The sequence below is a fragment of the Dama dama genome, chromosome 21, assembly GCF_033118175.1.
Source record: "Dama dama isolate Ldn47 chromosome 21, ASM3311817v1, whole genome shotgun sequence".
NCBI classification, from domain to species: Eukaryota; Metazoa; Chordata; class Mammalia; order Artiodactyla; family Cervidae; genus Dama; species Dama dama.
The window spans coordinates 27,823,977-27,836,504 of NC_083701.1; the positions used below are offsets into that span (position 1 = coordinate 27,823,977).

At 40.6% G+C, this 12,528-nt stretch overlaps 1 protein-coding gene and 1 pseudogene across 1 annotated transcript in view; one reads left to right on the top strand and one right to left on the bottom strand.

Annotated features, from left to right (window-relative positions):
• The window catches only part of NKAIN3 (sodium/potassium transporting ATPase interacting 3), a 359,994-nt gene that overhangs the window by 126,928 nt on the left and 220,538 nt on the right, over positions 1 to 12,528 (top strand). The window lies entirely within an intron of this gene.
• LOC133042299 (large ribosomal subunit protein uL24-like) lies at positions 5,139 to 5,576 on the bottom strand (annotated as a pseudogene).

Genomic DNA, 12,528 nt, shown 5'->3' on the forward strand with positions numbered 1-12,528 from the left:
ACAACTTACTGAATCTAGTAATAAGTATTAAACTTGGATTTATCCTTTCCTTTGAATTTCTTCCTCCTTGAATATTTTTCAAAAAGAATCTTGAAATGTGATGTTTATGGAGGACTGAAGCTAGGATACAAAACATCTTTATTTGAGAATAATATTATATCAGCAAATGATATAGGAATAGCATCCTAGAAACATGGCAAAACTATACCTACATTTTAAACTATAAGAATGATATTTTACTGTTTCATGAGATGAATAGCATATCTATACCAATAAGAATCTTTGAAAAATGCATAAACTTTCAGTTTACTAGAATAACAAACTATTTCAGGTTCTGAACTAATATACTGGTATATACTTATCATGATGTCCTGAAAGAGTATTTTTGTTTATAACATTGACGCAGAAAGGGGCGATTGAGGTGGCGGTAAACATCTATCCAGTTATTAAAAATTTATAAAGGAAGAACCATCCCAATCTGCTTCTGGGCATTAAATCAAAATGAAGCCCCAAAACTTGTAAATGTTTATTTTTTGTTTCCTATACAGTCCTTTCCCTAAGTGATGCAATTATTTTATATTTTTTAAAAAACTAGCAAGGCAGTGTAAATATAGTTATGCATTTCATATTCCAACGGACTTAAACTATACTTTTTCCCTTGGTCTGGGTCTAAATAAACATTACTTCTGAAAACAACATCTTTGGCATTCTTTGTGTGGTAAGATAATTGTTTCCCCCGTAGCTTCTTTTCCACAGTAAAGAAAATTATAAGCACGTCTAAACTCAGTATTGTATTTTCATAGATTTCATCAAGTACAAACATTCTGAAACCCTTTGCTCAAAAAATCCAATTTGCCGCTATGTTATAGTCCAATGACGAATAGAAACTACAATAACTAAGTCATTGCTACAGCCTGGGCGGTGTTTGGAGTTTTTAACCACAAGTTTGTGTGATAACCTTGTACCCTTCTGTAGAAGTTCAAATATTTTTGTCAAAAGAGCAGATGGATGTATTATTTGATCAAGAGCAGCTCTATTTATTGCTGCAAAATAAGAGTTACTGAACAAAGCCTATGCAAATATCATTGAATAACTGGGCTATTATCTCAGCTCAGTGGATTATAGTCATGAAATGGCTGTGCTTCTTTGAATAAGCCATCTCCCAGCTGTTCTGTCTCTTACCCTATTCCCATTCCTTATTACATTGGGTAACAGATTCTGTATACAAGTCTGGTCATGGATAATTAGTCTCCTGTCTGGTTCAAACCTGTTCTCCCCTCAGTGAAGCTAGCATGCCTAAGGCCTTGGTCACCTCTCTCTCTTCCCTTCCCTTGACTCGACCCCTCAGGGAGAAAAGAGGACATAGTCAGCTTCCACAGCCAACCTTGAGCTGATGGTGAGGTTTGCAGAGATCCTGACCTCCTGCTAGCCTTAGTCTATTCCAGTCACTGGTCATGGCCACCGCTGATGTGATGGTCTCCACATGGGCTAATTCTTCCCTGCATGCATGCTAAGTCGCTTCAATTGCATCCAACTCTATGAGATCCTTTGGGCTGTAGTCCACCAGGTTCCTCTGTCCATGGGATTTTCCAGGCAAGAATACTGGAGTGGGTTGCCCTTTCCTCCTCCAGAAGATCTATCCAACCCAGGGATCAAACTCAGGTCTCCTGCCTTGCAAGCAGATTCTTTACTGTCTGAGTCAGCAGGGAAGCCCATGTCAATTATATCAGGTACCACACCCACAGGCTCTAAGAATTAGGACATAAACTTCTTTGAGGGCCCCTATTCTGCTACTGGAAAGGAGCCAGCCATCTTAGACCATGAGGTAACCTTAGGGATATCAGCCATGCATGAGAATAATTGCGTACAAAGGAAAAAGGAGCCTTGGACCCTTACTCCATGGAGATTTTATATTAGCCCTGAATTTCCCACACAGATTTCTTTCAGATTAGAAAATGTGTTTCAACCACTTTGGGAGGACTTGAAATATGCAGGTAAAAATAAAATACCCAACCAATCATGTACGATTGTACAGACAGTTTTACTAAGCATTTACTTGGCCCAAAGCCCTGTGCCAGGCACTAAGGCTCCATCCTATTTCTGCCTCATAAAATATTCTATATCATAGGAAAGATATTAAATGAGTAATAGCAAGAAAATGTAACCAGTATTAGGATAATGAATTGGAAAGGACTCTGATACCATTGAACAAGGAAGACAGTATCACCAGGATCAGGTAGGGTTTCCTAAGGAAGATGGGATGAGGATTGTACACCCTCAGGAAAGAACAAGTGCCATGCTGACCTTCACAGACACAAATGCTGTGATTGACCTACCATTGGAGAGAAAAGTGCTTTGAGCTGCTATTTGTTTTCAACTTCCTATAATGAATTTTGTCAGTCTGCCCACCTCCATCCTGTACCCTTTTCCCATACTCTCCTCTGGCCAGCATATATTGGAGAGAGAACTCCATAGGGTTATATGAATCGGAGCCAAGGTCACTCCCTTAGAAGGTGGTCATGTAAGGACCACAAGGGAGCTTTCGGGTTATAGATTCTGACTACCAGTGGCCTGAAAATGATCTGTTTAGGCACAGCTGGGAGAAAATGCCAGAATGCTGGGTCTCCTTTTGAGATGGTCTGGAGTTAATTTTCCTGAGCATCAACAGACAAAATGAATGAATGGTTCACAGACTGTAGCATATGTACTGTGTGTTTAGCTTCTTAGTCATATTCGATTCTTTTTTGCCCTTTAGACTGTAGCCCACCAGGCTCCTCAATCCATGGGATTCTCCAGACAAGAATACTGGAGTGGGTTGCCATTTCCTACTCCAGGGGATCTTCCTGACTCAGGGATCGAACAAGAGTCTCCTGTGTCTCCTGCATTGCCTGTAGATTCTTTACCCACTGAGCCATCAGGGAAGCCCTAAATAGACAAATATGATCCTCAGATATGAGGCTATTTCCTTGCACAACTGCACTGTTTAACTTAGAGCCAGTCAGTGATTCAAAAAGTATTTCAAAGAAGGACAAACATGCTTCCAGCAAAATCCTCTGTGTGCCGCCAAAAGAAAAATGGCATTGAGTTAAAGAGTCCTTTCAGAACAAGCACTCTATCCCCACACTCATTTTAGCAACCAAAATTCAATTTGGTCAAGATGTCTGGAGAGTTAATTTGACCCTGTTTCTAGAACAAAAATGCAATGGCTTGATGGCATCATTTCTGCATGGACCATCTGTGTTTTAGTTTGCACATATAGTTCATCATTTTGCACTTGTCCTTAATTGTAGAATTAATAGAGAAAACACTTCCTCTGTGTATTTGAATTATCAGGGGCATTAAGGCTATTTTAAGTATTAGTTTGCGACAAGGCTCTGTCCTGCTTCGAGGCAGCAGAGAACAGCAGAAGCACTGATTGTGTAGTAAGCTGCCCTCACTCTTAAGTGAGATCCTGAGACAAAGGATAGTTGTTATTTCCTACATGCAATTAATTTTATATGCCCAGAACATGGTGTGTGTTTCACTTTAGTATAAAAGGCATGCAGGCTACTGGTCCCTGAAATCAATGGCAGTCAGAAGAGCCTAGACATTGGGTGATCTGATGAATAATTTAAGACTGATTTGTTAACTGTGCAGAAGTGAAGTTAGCCATGCAGGGAGACACATTGTCAATTGCCAGCAATTTACTATGTTTTTGAAAACCGCAGGCAGCAATTTACAGAAAAGATTAGGCCAGTTACTGTACACGTGTGACATTTCCTTGATTTAAGATGTCAATCTGGAAAGCTGTTCACTGACAACTGGAGTTTTGGAATGAGGTTATAAAGTTTATGAAGAACTGCTTTTACCTGAGAGCCTCTGTATTTCTGTCCTGGGGGACCCCTGAATGCACACCTCCTGCTGGGATTAACCGTGCATATGCAAATGAGCGCTGTCAGAAAGGGCGATGCATCTGCCCTGGGACCATTAAGCATCTTTGCATCACCCAGTGATGCACTTGTCCCTGAGAAAGCATGGTGATGGGCTTTGTTTCTCAGAGGAGGAAGTCATTGGCCATATACTTCTTTAGTCCTGTGCCATCTCGGGGGTGTGATCACTTTCATCCTGCATCGGAAGTTTACTTTGCTATTCTTCATAAGAAGCTGATTAAAGGGAAATCCCATTTTTATTAGTGTAATTTCTTTCCACTTCTTTTCCCTTTTGGGATTGAGTCAGCAATGATGATTTCTTCATATTTGAATTTGTAAAAAAGTAAAATGAAGGAAGCCTTAGCACTTGATGTAATTTGATACCATTAAGTATCCTGGGGGTGACTTCAATAGGAAGAATATGCATCAAGTATAGCATCTCATAATTGAAATATGACAAAGTATAGCCTAGGATTGATCATTTTTGGAACTGTACCCCAAAAATGGACTTTTGTTATACTTTTAAATTTATTCCCAGTATTTATGTTATCAACTTCTCCAAGAATTCCTAGCAAGCTTAAATGCTGCAAATCGGGGCTATAATCATAATTCCTCTTTTGAAATCATAGATGCCAATAGTAACTATATTTTTAAATTAATTTAGTTTACCAGACAAGAGACAAGTTGAGTCTCTATGTGTGCCATTGTTAGTAATGAAGTCAGTCTGAAAACTAAGACAAATACCTTCTTTCCTCTGCTTTAAACTTTTTCTCTATTTGCCCTTCTGATGAGATTTATAAACTTCTTTACAAATGAATGGAAGCTTTTGCGTTTTCTTTAATCATGTCCCCCATGTTTTTCCCAAAAGGAGAAAACAAGATGACCTTTCGATAAACTAATTTTTATCAGATATATCAGATATTAAAAGCAAAATATAGAATTCTAGAAATTTATCATTTTGACTCATTGAAAAGACTCTGATGCTGGCAAAGATTGAGGGCAGGAGGAGAAGGGGGCGACAGAGGATGAGATGGTTGGATGATATCATCCACTCAATACACATGAGTTTGAGCAAACTCCGGGAGATGGTAAAGGACAGGAAAGCCTGGCGTGCTGCAGTCCATGGGGTTGCAGTGAGTTGGACACAACTGAGCGACTGAACAACAACAAATATTATTATTTGTTTTTTCATTTTAACAGTTTTTAATAAAAGCTGTAGACAAGATGACTTTATTCCTGCATCTTCTCAATTGTTTCTTCCTTATGTTTGCCCTTTTCCTTTGCTACTTGGCGAGATTTGGCTTTACATTCGAGGATCTTTTTGCAGTCTTTGTCCAGTTTCAGTCTGGTGATAACCACCTTGCTGGGGTGAATGCCCACATGGACAGTTGTGCCATTGGCCTTCTCCCGCTGCACTCGTTCAATGTAGATGCCGTATTTCTTCCTGTAAGCCTGGGCTACTTTGCCAATTTGCTGCCCTTTGTAGTGCCCTCGTACAACCTGAACTTCATCATCCTTTCAGATGGGCATGGATCGAACGTTGTGCGTCTGTCTTAGCTCTTTAGAAAGAGGAGAAGACATAATTTTCCTGCGAATGTGGGAAGGCACATTGAAATGCCTTTTTCGATTCTTGCTTCGGTCAGAAGTCACAAAGGGATTGAACTTCATTTTGGCTGCTGGCGCTTCAGGGATGGCCACAGAAGGGAAGAGCAACAACAAATATTAGTATTAAGCCACAACTCTGGCTTTACCCAGAGAGATTTTTTCTTAATTTAAAAAAAAAAAATCAATAAAATTAAAGTTCACATGAACGGGCAACTTCTAAAATATTACATTAAAGACTAACACAGCTCTTCCTTGACTCAGCAGACCTACTGTCTTGACACATAAGGCAATAGAAAAACACTCCTGGCAAACAGATGTAAGCTTTTAATTACTTACACTGTCTTGGCCTTGAGTGACTATTTAAATCACACAGTTTCCTTGTTCATTCTTTGTCTATGGTATTTTAGTGTGATGTGTGTGTGTGTGTGTGTGTGTGTGCACTCACGCTCAGTTGCTGCAGTTATGTCCAACTCTTTGCAACCCATGGTTTGCAGTCTTTGTAGCCTGCTAGACTCCTCTGTCCATATATATATATACATATATATGTATATACACACTTTCAGAAGGGGGGAAATATTGGCTTATTAAGAGATAGCTGTGTTGTAGCCAATAAAATCAAGGTTTTATCTGTTTGACTAAAGATTAGATTGGAGTATAATAATGGTAACAGCTAACAGAATGCCTTGAATATAGAAGGCTATCACCATTGTTGAAAGACATCAGGATATGAATTTCCAAGGTTTAAATCAAGATGGGTTTACTCACTAAGGCCCCTTGCTGCTTGGATCAGACTGTAATGATTTTGGCTTGATCTATTACCTTACCTTTAGAAACCCCCTACTTTATGTTTCACTAAATCATCAAAAACCTCATGTACATTATGAATACCAGAGAGGTGGTTTATTATTACTTTGCATTTATTTTGTGTTTTCCTTCAAGTAGCTAAAGGGGTTTTACAAAACATGACATCAGTCATCAAAACACTTTGTCAGTCTTGTAAGGTGGGAAATAATGCTGGTGTAAATGTGCCAGAGGCATAATTCTTACTGGAAATGTTCATTTTCTACATGTTTTTCAAGGGATAATCTTTTAAAGGAATTTTCTTTAAAAGAAGCTCCAATTGTCTTAAGTATTTTCTTTTCTCTGCATTGGAGTCAGACATTTTAATGCAACAAATTCATTGAGCATCTTCTCTGTGCCAGGTATTATTGTAGGTGCTGAGAATACAACTGGGGGATGAAAAGGACCTGCTCTCATGGAGCTTTTATTGTAGTGAAAGAGACATAATATATAACCAAATAAATCCATGATGTGATATCCTGTGTTAAGTGCTATCAAGAGGGGAAAAAAAAAAAGGCAGAATAAGGGAATAGAGGGTGACTTCATGGGAAGATGGAATTAAGAGGCCCAAGTGGCAGACAGGAGCTGGCCATGCCAAGATACAGGAAAATGCCAGATCCCCGAGATAGAAGGATGCTCGGTGTGTACCAGAAACAGCAGGGATGCTGTGCTGTCCCCAACATGCTGTGAGTGTGGAGAGCTAAGTAGGGGTGAGATCCTGTAGGAACTTCATGGGCCATGGTAAGGATTTGGATCTATCCTCAATGTAATGGGAACCCAATAGAAGTTTGAGTGAAGGAGAATGACGGGATCAACTTTGGTGTGGCTGTCATGTGGGAAACAAGAATAGAAGCAAGAGGACCCATAGACAGATGATTCTGGTGATCTAGGTAAGAAATAAAGGTGGCTTGGATTAGAGTGGTGGCAGTGGCAGAGGAGATAGTACAGTATGTCCCCTGCATACAGAGGAGTTCCGCTTCCAGAGCATGCTTATGAGTCCAATTTAGATGGGGAAAAATGGAAACAGTGACAGACTTTGTTTTCTTGGGCTCCAGAATCACTGTGGACAGTGACTGCAGCTATGAAATTAAAAGATGCTTGCTTCTTGGAAGAAAAGCTATGACAAATCAAGACAGCATATTACAAAGCAGAGACATCAATTTGCCGACAAAGGTCCATCTCGTCAAAGCTATGGTTTTTCCAGTAGTCACGTATGGATGTGAGAGTTGGGCCATATATAAAGCTTAGTGCAGAAAAATCGGTACTTTTGAACTGTGGTGCTGGAGAAGACTCTTGAGAGTCCCTTAGACAGCAAGGAGATCATACCAGTCAGTCCTAAAGGAAACCAACTCTGAATATTCATTGGGAGAACTGATGCTGAAGCTGAAGCTGCAATACTTGGGCCACATGATTCGAAGAGTCAACTCATTGGAAAGACCCTGATGCTGGGAAAGGTGGAGGGTAGGAGGGGAACGGGGCGACAGAGGATGAGATGGTTGGATGGCATCACTGGCTCAATGGATGTGAGTTTGAGCAAACTCTGGGAGATGGTGAAGGACAGGGAAGCCTGGCGTGCTGCAGTCCATGGGGTCTCAAAGAGTCATACACAACTGAAGTGATTTAGCATGCACACAGGCTCCTCCCCAGAGGGAGTGGGGTTGAAAGTTCCAACCTTCTAATTGTGTGGTTGCTTTCTTCAGCAACCAGCTCTCTCCCTGAAGCTATCTAGGACTTTTGTCTCCTAAGAGTAACCTCTTTAACTTAAACTCAGGTAAGATCGAAAGGGGCTCCTTGTGAACAACAAAAGACACTCTTATCTCAGGAAATCCCAAAGGTTTTTGAATCTCTGTTTGAATAAAAATAAATGAAAAATAAATGAATAAATAGAATCTCTGTTCCAGGAACTGACAAATACCAAGTATATATATATTTTTATTATATACCACACTTTTTAATTACTATCCCACTGAGAAAAGAACTTTCGAAGGACCCTGACACTAGGTGCTAGGGTTCATTCAGAATGAGAAAGACAGTACAGAGGGCAGAAACCAGGGGAAAAGAAACAAAGGAAGCAAGGGTTTGAGGGTTTTCTGGGTTACCAGGCAAGTTCCCAGAGGGTGCTTATTTCACCCTGCCATCAGTCTTCCAAAGGAAGTGGTCTTTCGCCTTAACTGATAAGAAAATGCAAGGTTTAGAGAAGATAAATAATTTATTCCTGGTCAGACAACTGATGTCTGGCAAATATAGTTTTTAATCCCAGGCTGCCATCTCTGAGACTAAGATCACATCCATTATTGACAGTTTCTTCTGGTGTATAAAAAGAATCACAAAATGGAAGAAAACAAAGAAAAACTGGGGCAAACGTGTTACTCTTCACACCTTCCTTCTCCACCACTGAGGAGTGTTCCTACGGAAGCAGCCTGAAAGCCTGAGACATGGGAGATTTATGAAGAAACAAAACTCTGTCCAAAGAGCTGAGACCAGACTGTGTGTGTTAAGTAGCTTCAGTTGTGTCTGACTCTTTGTGACCCCGTGGACTGTAGCCCACTCCCTTGGGCTCCTCTGCCCATGGGATTCTCCAGGCAAGAATACTGGAATGGGTTGCCTTTCCCTTCTCCAGAGGATCTTCCCCATGCAGGGATCGAACCTGGGTCTTCTGCGTTGCAGGCAGATTCTTTCCCTGCTGAGTCACCAGGGAAGCCCATATCTCATTGATTAGTCTCATCCTCATGCCTGCCAAGGAGCCTTTGCGATAGACAAGAGCTCCAGCCATGTCACCAAGTTTAGTCCTGCCTGGCGCCCCCTTCATCCCGTTCTGAAGACCAGGGTATCACGTCTCTGAGAAGTTAAGTCTGTGAACACACACTATATTCGTGGCTAAAGGGAGAGTCAAATGTAGAATGTCAGACCAATATCCATGAACGTTGTCAGGGGTGTGAGTCACGTGTGGAGTTGGAAGCATTGAAATGACCTCTTGGAATCCAGAAGCTGCTTGAGCGGTCAACCCAGCTGTGAGCAAGGCGAGGAGGATGTAGCTAAGAACTGAGCCAGGTAAGAGCTACTGTTCCATCCAGCTGTCTCTGAAAACAGGCATCGTTATTGTGATTGCCCCACTTCCAGTGTAGAATTGATTGTGGTGGCTTGTCTTTTTAGATTTTTTCCACTTATTTATTTTTATTTTATTCAGTATTTTTCCCACTTATTTATCTTGCATCACTTTTCCCTTCATTAGAAAAAAAGGCAAGCAATAAACTAGATACACTACACTTTTTTTCTACAGTAGGGCTGTTGAATTAATAAAGGTTCTGTATGTGTGTGTTGCTATACTGTGTGTGCATGCTCAATTGTGTCTGACTCTTTGCCACCTCTTGGACTGTAGCCCACCAGGCTCCTCTGTCCATGGGATTTCCCAGGCAAGAATACCGGAGTGTGTGGCCATTTCCTACTCTAGGGGATCTTCCCCACTCAGAGATAGAACCCTTGTCTCCTACATTGGCAAGTGGATTCTTTACCACTTGAGCTACCTGGGAAGCCCCTAATAAGCATTCTGATTTGGTTCTAATGTTGCTTGTTAGACCTCAGGCTCCAACTTGGAGAAACCCTATACTGAGTTGGCAGGAAACTGTAACCAGTGATCTCATGAGAAGATGAGGCAGTGGACAGCTGCTGTGCTGCCATCAGATAGATGCAAATATTTATCTACATTAGCTGAACTCAACTTGGCAATTCCTGCACTGAGTCACTTATATTTTCAAGGGAATGGAAACGTTCAAGCCTGGAACAGCTGATACATACAGGCAAAACATATTGAAAATACATACCAGTGTTTTTAAGGGTCTTTCTAACTGTTGTAAAATTGGTAAAAGTGTTACCGAACCAGGTCTGGCTGCTTGCCACTTAAAAAAAATCAATACTGGCAAAAGTTAGAAAGAAAAACTGCTTTTAATCAGAATGCTGGTAGTCTAGGGGGGTGGGGGTGGGGAGACAGTGGACTCAGTGTTCGACCATGAAAATTCTCAAGGGAAGAAAGGAAGTAATTCCAGGTAATCACTGAGATGGGGGATCAGAATTGTCACCATCCCCTGTGTCCAGTCTGTGTGGAGGCCTGTGGACTGCTCCTGAGCTTTCTTTAGATGCTATCTTATCCACAGTTTGTTTTTGAGATTGCTGAAGAGAAAGTTAGGGAAGAGCTCTGGTCATCTATTAATTACTTAGTCCTCATTTCTACTCCTTTGGTCAATGGAAAGAACCAACAGAATAGGCAAAGAGTTTCTTTCCTGCCAAAAGCCACTTAAAAAATGCTTAAGATGTGGAAAAAAAAAAAAAAAAACACTGAACATCCTTGAGAAAGCAAGTGAACTAACCTAAGGCTAGCCCTGAAAGGAAGAACTGCAGGTGTGGACTTAAAATTTTTTCACAGCCTAAAATTTGAGAGTTATGTTTCATTCTGTGGGAATTTTAGGACTTAAGTCCAGGAGGCAGCATCTCTAGTAACCCTGAGGGAACTGCTTCGAGGAGGCGAGAGGAGGAGTCAGGTTATATAGAAGTTTTGTAACAAATGGCAGGCAGTCTGGATGCCAAAAGATGATTTTTAATGAAAGAAAGCCAGATATCCCAAGTTAAGGAATTCAGCGCATTTCTGTGTAAGAAGATGCAAGAGTCTGGGCTCACTGAAGTCATTCCTTTGATGTGCACCTCAGGTTCTGAGGCCGGTTTCCTGGGTTTTCACATCCTGAGTTTCCTCAGTGCTCATCATGGGAAGTGGCTGCAATTGCTGATGACTGTGACCTCCTTTGTTTACTGATATGTCAGGAAACATCCATTTCTCACAGGGATGTGTTATAGACAAAGTGTATTAGCAAGTCTTTGTGGTCAATCAATGTAAGGGATGCCAGGGGTCATTTGGAGTATATTTGATTTTCACCTTCTATGATGACTTTCAACTCAGATCTGACATAAGAAGCCAATGCGTTTTGCCTCTTAGTATTGATTCTTAGGGTTTCCCAGGTGGTAAAGATTCCGCCTGCAAATGAAGGAGATGTGGGTTCAATCCCTGGGTTGGGAAGATACCCTGGAGGAGGAAATGGCAATCCACTCCAGTATTTTTGCCTGGGAAATCCCATGGACAGAGGAGCCTATTAGGTGCATGGGGTTGCAAAGAGTCAGACACGACTGAGCACGCATGCACACATATAGATTCTTAGAGAACTGCTACAACTACATTTATGTTACAACTAATGCAAGAAGGAAGACAGTGAGGAAGTTAACTCTAATTTTTTGGGAAATAAAAATAAAGTTTTATTCATCCCCATCCGCCTCCAGCCTCCTACCACTTTTTATGTATCAGACCCCTTCTCAGCAAAGGCAGATAGTAATGATCTTATTAACATATTAAACAATGGCATAGAAAAGGCTGACATTTCCCAAAGTTTTTGGTCAATGATTAAAGTAATGAAAGTTGCCAGTTACTCAGGCCAAGACTATAAAGGCCTTAAATTCACTCACTGCCTGAAAGGTCAGGTAAATTAAAGGATAATATAGGGCCAGCCTTGAACAGTCTGTGTGCGGTGGTCTTGAGTGCTCTTAAAAGTGGCTGAAACTCAGAGGCCTGGCATTAATTCTAGCCAGCTTCCTGGTATTGATTAAGAAGTAATCGCAAGTGCTCATTTGTGGGCAAATTAAGAGATAAGTCCTTTTCGGAAGGTCATTTGCATGTCTTCTTTTTAATTAATATTACTGACTTGAAGATTTGCAGTTAAGTTAGCCCATTAATTATAAAAGTCATCAGTTTGGAGAGTGGGAAAGGATAATTTATTTAATATCAGATCCAGATTGTCAGTAAATTCCCGTTTCTTCTGATTCTCTGCTAGAAAAGGTCTGAAGTTTGGAAGTATTGGGTTGGACCAAAAAGTTTGTTTGGGTTTTCCTGTAATGTCTTATAGAAAATCCGGAATGAACTTTTTGGGCAACCCAATATGAGTTAAATGGGTGGCCATGACTTAAGCTGATTTATTTTTGTTGTTGCTGATTGTAATATATAAACATTTTTTAAAAACTTAAAAATATCCTGAATTAGAATGAAGAAACAAGTCTTTCTCCCTTCTACCACTTGTATTTCAGTATTCCCATTTGTTAAACTCGACATATATGTAGATTTTGTTTATGTGTAGGCACG